The 9,011-nt window shown below is 45.9% G+C and overlaps 1 protein-coding gene across 1 annotated transcript in view; it reads left to right on the top strand.

The window, feature by feature from the left end:
* Positions 1–9,011, top strand: part of LOC119405020 (leptin receptor gene-related protein) — a 282,779-nt gene that overhangs the window by 174,597 nt on the left and 99,171 nt on the right. The gene's annotated exons all lie outside the window — the stretch shown is intronic.

Raw genomic sequence — 9,011 nt, 5'->3', positions numbered from 1 at the left:
CTTTGGTGTGTCTTCTTTAACTCAGTACATCTTTATTATCTCTTTTACGTATACATTTTCTTTTTTCCTCGGCTGAAGCTTAGGGGAGTCAAATACAGTACTGCCATTACCAAGAAAACAGCCCAGACCTAGGACTTTCCATTGACTCGCCTTATTTGGAAGAGGGGGGGGGGGGAAGGGGATATCAGAACTTTTGTGTTCTTGGTTTAGCTGGCGAAAATTTCATCACAGTGCTTGGGCTCAGCTTTTAACTTAGCTGAAGCAATACATTGTAACAAAATGCCAAGCGCTATGCTGCTGATTGTTTTCACTGATTTCAGGTAAAGAAAGACACGTGCCAGGAAATGACACGACGTTTCGGTGCGCATTTATTTCTGAACATCACCGACTCGTCGAACGCACTTATGCCACTTTTTACGGTTTGAGAAAATTCGAAATTAAATTTCCTTTTTCTAAAAGCTTGTATGCAAGGTTCGTGCCACAGTGCCACCACATAAAGAACTTAAGTCCAATCATATTTGAGATTAAAGAAGTCAGCATCAAGTCATTCAATCGCTGTTTTGGTCAAAGCCAGAATTTCACGTCATCGCTTTACTTGAGACAACTCAAAGAACATCCACATATTTTGCTGCTAAAATAATGAATATGCATTTTCTTTAATTTTTTTTCTTTGCCTTGTGGAGTACACATATTGATATACGTCCTGCTCGTTGTGATTTCAATAATAGCAGAAATTTCCGCTAGTACTGAAACCAAAACGAGCAGCTGCCGAGGTCTTGAGGCAAGTAGCGCCATCTTGTACCGAGATTAAGTACCATCCTTCCCAAAGGCGCCGGCAACCATGAGGCGTCGGCGTGATCGGGTTTCGGTTTCGGAAAGCGCTCTGCACCACAAGTCAGCAATGAAGGGGCATCGTTGTGCGTGCGTGTGCCGAGAACGTGGCATCGAGCAGTGCACTACGTCTAACCCCCACACCGTTCCCCCATGACATGCGTTTTTGGCGCGCTGCACCGAGTGAGTTGGCTGAAGGACTACTCGCTCGCGCGGCCGGACGGAGTGGCGGTGGTCTGGCGTCACCCCCCCTCCCCCCTACCACCTTCGTAGCCCTCGAGGGGGAACGATGCATGGCCGCCTTGGACCACCCGCATCGGGCCAGGCATCCTCTCGCGGACCGGTCACGGGCTTCCTCCCCCCTCCTTCCCCCGGCACCACAACTCTCCCCCCAACGCTTGTCGCGCCGCCGCGCGCCTGTCTTCATCGCAAGACCGACGCCGCCGCGGGGCGCATTGTTTTGGGACGGCCTCACTCACTACGAGCCGCGCACTTGCTGCCGCCCGCCCGCCCCCTCTCCCGCGGCTGACGGTCGCGCCCCCTTCCTGACAAGGCCAGAGGCGTTTCAATTTGTCCACCACGAAGCGGAGAAATAAGCAAAAAAAAGTTTTTCTTTTGAGCGAATACTGCCCGCGTGGCGCACGAGGCGTGCAGAGGCCGTGTCAAGTGTCTCCGGGAAAACAAGAAAGTCAGGCACAATCTGTTTGCAGATGTGCGAGAGCAACAACCTAATCATTGGAGGGCGTGAGATTGAATGAAAGTAACGTTGCTGTCATAAAAACGAATAACCAACACGTATATAATTTACCAGACTTTTGCCAATACTCAACCGACATGAGTCATCATTCGGCAAGCACCGACCGATATTAGCCAATCACCAGTCATGCTAGCAATCAGGGGTGTACCCAGAATTTTATTTCGGGGGTTCGACCCCCCTTCATGCATGTTCATGCGTGTGTTTGTATGTGTGCGCCTGCATATACACATATACAAAATGTGTAAAAATTACGGAGGCGGCTTGAACCCCCCCCCCCCCTCTGGCTACGCCAATGTTAGCCACAACTTAGGCAAAATCCCCCTCATTGAGCTCTGATTAGCCTACATTAGCTTTCATTTGGCCCCCACCAGCTGACATTAGCAATCTGTAAGCCATATTTTATGTAACATAAGTCAATGCTCGATCACTAAATGAAACGAGAAAGTATTAAAGTAGGGCTGAAAAGGAATACATGTAGAACTCGCATATGTCGAATCCAAAGGAACCACGCCAAAAAAGTTCTATATACAGGTAATTCGATATAAGAAAAGATTTTAAATATCCAAAATATATTCAAGGAAATTTTACAACTGTTCGACATACAAAATGATTCGTTATATGTGGGTTCGATGCATACAGAAGACACAGATAATGCTCGATAGCAGGGTCGCTAGACTAGCGCAAGAATAAGTATTTCTAGGCAAATTACTAGCAGTGGAGCCTACTCATGAATAGGAAATTCACCGGAGAATACGGATGGACGGGAGGACATACGGAAGACTTTCCCAAGGCATTTCGAGGCTAAATTGGAGGTCTTCGTCCCGCAGTGGACATGGAACAGGATGCCGCTGCTGCCGCTGCTGCTGCTGCTGCTGCTGCTGCTGCTGGTGATGATGATGATGATGATGATGATGATCTGGAAGGGTGAGGAGGAGGGGGGGTCGCTAGGATACGCTTTCGCATGCGAAGTCGCGCTGTGCGCACTAATTTCCGGCCGTACACCCACGGTCGCAGTACTTCAACACTCGGCAACTCTTGCGAGGCGCGCCACGCACTGCCTCGTCTCCGCTCGCCTGCCGGGACCGTCTTTTCACACGGTGTAACCGTGCGTGATGCTGCTGTTGTTGTTTTTGGTGTCTTGCCAGCGCTCTTCACGCAAGAGTGACCATCACTTGCCTAAGCTGGGACACAGGGCGGTCGTGGCTGGGGATGGTACGAAGACGTATAGAAGCATCTGCCGCAGCTGAGATGTCCTCTGGGGTCAGCGGCTTCTTCCGTACCGGCTTAATTTTAAGCTGGACAGAACCAGATGAATCTATAGGGGCCAAAGTGCGGCATAACCATCTCGAAACAAGCACGGCAGGAAGCGGCGTGGATTTTATTATTTTCCTTCTTTTCTGGAAAGCACCAGGTCAAAACGAACAAACGCTGTCGTTTGGATAGTGGTGATAAGGGGTGTACACAGTCACCTATAAGTGAATCTAATCCATACCACACGCCATGAGCTTTGGGAGCGAGCCTTAGCCAGCCACACCCTCGAAGACCAGCGCCAGCTGGTAGCGAGGGCTGTCGACGCAGCGAAAGCCTAAGGTTTCCTGGAATGGGGAGACCACCCCAAAGACGATGCCTAAATGAAAATCAAATAAAGATGTTTATTCTCTCGCTCTCTCTCTTTAGACAGAATCGAACAGTGCCAGACACAAATAAAATATGGAATAGTTTTCGAATATTAAGGCTAAAGTCTTAGATGCCTCATCAAACGCGAAAATTGACCGTCGGCGTCAACACGAGTGATGCGAAAAATCATCATCACGTGATGACGTCACCATATAACATCACCGATCGTCACAACTTGTGACGGCATCACGATGTCATTATGACGTCCTCACACGACACCATCACTTGGTCAAAGGTGGGCCGATCACGGAGGCAGCGCCAACCCAGGCGAGGTGCAGAAAGCTTGCAATGCCTCCGATCCTGGAGGCAGTGCAAAACCGCGTTAGGTTCAGAAAGCTTTCAGGGGGCGGGGGAGTATCAATACCAATACATCGACTGAAAGGAAAAAGAAGAAGATGGCTTTCGCCTTCGAGTCGTTTTAGGCGAATGCATAAGGGATCCTGTGAGTTTTTATTACTGTTCAAGAGAGTTGCTCGCTGCAAGTTGATACATGGTTATACGCTCGAAGAAAGCCACTAAAACATGGAAATAAGAAAAACTGCAGAGACAGCTCTGTGTCACTGTCTCTGCCATTCTGCCTCCCAGTTTTCCTATTTACACGTTTTAATGGTTTTCTTCGAGTTTATTACTGTTCTTCTATTCTGTAAAGCACCGGTCCAAAACGAACAAACTTTGTCCTTTGAACAGTGATTGTTTTAGACAAAATCGAATCTCGAACTTGAATCGAATATCTAATAGCTTTCGAATATTGAACGGCCGTTTTTAGTTATTTTAAAGTTATGTGCACATCGCGCTGCTCACAGTTTCACCGTTAAAAGCACTAATGGAGCCTTATAAAGAGAGATGAGCAGGTTTTTTGCATGCATATAAGGGTTCTGAATGTGCAGCCGGTAAATTCTGGCTCTCCGAGCGATGTATAGCCTGCTGCAATACGTAAATTCTAACGCTTTATGCTTATGCTAAGCCACTTTGGCACCAATTTTGGGTTTATTTTGGTGACATTGACATCTTAAGACATTTGTAAATTATTCGAGAAATATTCATATTTAGAAATAGCAGCTATGTTATTCGGATACGCTTTCCGATTTGATGTTCGAAATTTTTGAACACTAGCACATCCCTGGGTTTATAGCTTAAAATAAAGAAAATCGGTCATAAGCCGGAAAATTCTTAACTCCCTCACGTGTCAGTGGGTACCTGGACATGTGGAACGATGAAAACAATAGCATATTTTTTAAAACCTTTCGAAGTTGCTGCGCCGCAATTCGAACCGTGAGGCCGGAAAGCGAACGGGAATTGAATTGAGAGACCGACAGTAGAAACCATGAGCGAGTTGAGACTGGGGATACGAACCGGAAGTGAATTAAGACACCGGAAATAGAAATCGAACATGATTTAAGGGCCCGAAAGCAGAAACCTAAAGTCAGTTTAATACCGTAAGTAAACCACGAACCTTTACTTCGGTTGCCTTTCTTCGTTTGGTTCTCTTGCTTTTTCTTGTTGTTTATTTCGGTGAGCAATATGGATATCCCACATTGCATGCCTCGTTACCAAATGGGGATGAAAGGGGCCTATGAAATCTTGAAAAAGGTTCGCGCACGCTGCATACCCAATAAATCACTGAATATGGTCAAGAACTGGCCGTCGCCAATAGAAAAAAGGAATGATTTTGCAAACGAGACGTGAAAATAATTTAATAAATTAACACGTAAGTCTGTTGAGCGTACCTCCTTTCCGTTGAGTGCTGCGTGGCGACAATATTGTCCTGTATATACTCCTCTGCTCCACCTCTCCCCACCCCCCCACCCTGCTGATATCCGTTGAGGTATCATCAGTACAAGTCTGCCAGTTACAGTGCGGTCAGCACTAAGTGTCCTTTACTGTGTTAACCAGTACCTGTCGCTTGCGCCCCTCATGCGGCTGATTTTACGGTCAAACCAGACCAAGCTGCGTGAAAAGTCAACATGACTGCTCTCTTCCGTGGTCTTTCGGCCGGCCCTCGGAGCGCACTTCGAAACGTATCATACGGGAACGGTCCCACAGTTAACACGTAACAGCAGAGTTCCCAATACATTGGATCATATGAGAGCTATGCCGGGACCGGTGGAAAACGACGCAACAGCCGGGAAAACGCAACAGAGAGGAACGTAACAGCGGGGTTCTACTTATTTCAAAAACAGCGCAGACAACAAAGACAATGACGACGATGGACCTGGAAGAGGGCCCTGTGCGCGGTAATCCACCTGTAGCTTCTTTGTTTCATTAGAGTCTATTCTCTCTCTATATATCTCTCTCCGTCTTTCTTGTCTGTGTTGTTTTTTTACAAACATGAAACACCAATACGCCCAGATTTTGGTCCTTCTAAATCGTGCATGCCTACAACGGAAGTTATACTTTTTACCTGGGGTACGCCGGAGGATTATCGATTATCTCGGGGGCTCCATCTCCCCCCTCCCCCCCCCCCCTCCCGTAACCTCACCAAGACGCAGCAAGTATGTTATCTCTTCGGAGTCTTTCGGTGCTGCAGTGGCCCTTACGCCATCCATCACGCGGGCCTGGGGATTAGTAATTCAGTTCACCGGGGTGTCCAAAAAAACGCCCGGCTCCCGCGGCAACATCTGCTTTGACTCTGCCGTAGAATCCATGCAATCTTTATTTTTTAATTTCTTTATTTACTTACCTACATAGCGTGAAATGGGTATCAATTTAGGAAGACAGTAAGGAGGGGTGGTGTGGGTGGGGGGTGGGGGGGGGGGGGGCGTTCAGCACTGAACCTCATATACCTAAAATTTAGCAAGAAGAGGTGCAGTCTTTCCATCTATTGCTGTTCCAGAAGACAAGAAATTCAGTTGTAATCATTTATTCTTAGTAACAGAAACAGGAGCAAAAGACTGAGCATTCTAACAGACGCTCTTGCAATAAATCGTTACGTCACGCAGGCAAGCATGAGCACATTTTATGACGAAGCCGCATCTGTCAACTAAATGAAGAGGGGGAAAATGCTGCAGAAATAATATAATAAAATGTGAATTCAATAGTTCGGAATGCTTCAAAAGCACTTGAAAAACAAGGTATCATTTATACACGTTCATTACAGCTATACATATGCGTTTACAATATCAGAATTACTACATGTCGTTATATGTATATCTCCTGGATTGACAAAGAGAAGCCCACATGTCGAAACTTTGGCTCTAGCGACGTTCAATGTTCAGCGAGTTCTCGTCACTGAAAGGATAGTTTAGTTGGTCACATCAGACATAATCCCAAATAAGATAAGCGTTAAATTTGTTTGTTGTGTTCATGTGCGACACCACATTTTTCAATAAAGAAATTTAGAGAGGCAATTTAGAAACAGCACCCGCAATGACTTTGCTATACGTTGCACAACTGTGCACTTTCATAAGATTTTATTTTCCGATCGGGTCTCGCGGCAAAATCCGCCGAACTTAAATGATAGTAATAACTTACAGCTGACCTAGCGGCCCGTTCGGTTAAATGAGGCACTTAATAATGCTGACTGCTTCAATCTCCTCATTTGCGCCGGCAGAAATGGAAGCTATTACGTATACGCGCTCCCGCGGACAGCCAAGTGACGTATAGCAGTCGAAGCCTTCCACTCCCGGAGATACTTGCAGCCCTTTTTTTTCCTATATATTTATTCTCTTTTTGGTGGCACATCTTTGGCAAATGGAACAGCCCCCCTCCCCACCTCCTCAACAAAATAAAAAAATAAACTTCATAGATGTATTATATAAGGAGACAAGACTGGAAAATCAAGAAGAAATGAACTTCGTAAGCGTATCGTGTAAGAAGACAAAATTGGTTCAGGCAGCGCCCTCTGTGCGATCAAGCGAAGCGCACTGGCCCGCGGGACAAGCTATATATAACTGTATGCATCTGATCTGTTTGCGTAAACTATAGACTGGATCCAAAAAGAAGTTCGCGTTGTGATGTTCGACTTGGAAGCTTGTACAAGTGCCTTCAAGGCAATAATTTCTCAGAGGTATATATATGTACACACATTCAAGACGTACCCGTTATAGAAAGAAGAGAAAGAGAGAGCTAGAGAGATGAATAGATAGAATATACAATTCACAATTAGTATGGTGGCTAAAGGCACACCATCCATACCACAAGAGTATAACAGTAGAGGGAGAGGGAGGAAAGAAATTCGGCTCTAGGTGAGGGCATTCTTGATAACGAATCACGTATAGTCTTATCGTATACCGGGTTCGTAATTAGTCCGCCTTGCTCACCGAAGCGATTCAAGCCTTTGATTGTCCCATAGGTACATCTATTCCGCGGAATACATCGGTAATTTAACACGGTGGTGTGTCCAACACAAAAAGGCGTGGTTGAGTGACCGACATTTCGAACGGCACTTCGCAGTGATAACATCTTCCCATGTTTTACGAGTTAAAGAAAATACGCCGTTGATCGAAGCACGCAGATAAGTCACAACTGCCTTGCACGATCGGATATTTCTGTAAGCGAATCCGGGCCTTCCAGGAGGCCCGCGAAGCGGCGACTACGCAAGGCCTGGATATACCGACGTGGGAGACCTGAGCTCGGGTCATCAAACTGCATGGCACTCAATAAACGTTTCTAACAACCAAAAAAATGGGGGAGGGTTCTATTCCAGCAACCAATCTACGTATTACCACAAACTTAAGCAAAATAGACTTCAGAAAGAATTCGCTAACGTTCATCTTTGCTTAGATATATAGTTGGCGCATGCATAAGTCGATGTTCCACAGTGCAAGGAATTCGAGGACAACACAGTGTGTTCAGCACTGTGTGTGTCTTTCAATGTCGTCCTCGTTCCTTGCGTTGTGAAACATTGAATCAGAAAGAGTGATTTTTATCAGTTTAATATGACATATATAGTCATGGGCGTCGGCAGCGGTGTGCAAAAGGAGGAATCTTTGGTAACGCGTTACAAGTAAGACATGATGCTGATTATGTCATGTATCACTTGTATAGTTCCAATAACAAAGGGTATCTGCCAACTAATACGTAAGCAACCGTGGCCACGCCCTGAAAAAGCTGAGGCGTGCAGTGATTTCTTTTTTTTAGCGGCCACGAGCCTAATGTTCTGTTTACAACTGACATTAGTTAACTATTAAGTATATTGTATTTATTTGTTGACAAACCGATCTCGCGGTCATCTCGTCCTCAAGTGTGTGAAAAATGCTTGGGTAGAATCATCGCGATGTTACGGTTCCCTTGTCAGTGTCCCAGAGAGTCCGTGTAGATATTTAATTACGGAACCTTTGGCAACGCGCCGACATTATGCTGATCGCACAGTGTCATTAGTATTATGATCCTTATGCTTTAGACTACTCACACAGAAATTCTTAGTACGCTCGCGATCATGCATGCAGGTAGCGTTTTCGACTATCTCTCTTTTTTTTTTTCATTTCGGTATAGCCGGCTCTAAGGAAACGTGTATTTTCTCACCTTTTCATATATATATATATATATGAATAAATTGATAAAAGTCGTCCCCTTTCGCCTTTACCATGCAATGAACTCGAGGACAGAGTGGGGATCCCTATGGGGCGTACACTGGAACACTCACTCACCTTCGTTACACGATAATCCACCGGCCTCGCTTCTTTCAGATCCTCATATGTCACCTCCTTTAGGCATACAGGTCCATCCTTCAACGTCACCAAGGAGATTGGCACACACGTGCTCACAAGGCATAACTTCGCCATTTTTTCCGGAATAGCGGAGTGGA

Source organism: Rhipicephalus sanguineus, chromosome 9, assembly GCF_013339695.2.
Source record: "Rhipicephalus sanguineus isolate Rsan-2018 chromosome 9, BIME_Rsan_1.4, whole genome shotgun sequence".
NCBI lineage: Eukaryota > Metazoa > Arthropoda > Arachnida > Ixodida > Ixodidae > Rhipicephalus > Rhipicephalus sanguineus.
Note: the sequence above shows the minus strand (reverse complement) of the source record. Positions and strands in the feature narration are given on the sequence as shown.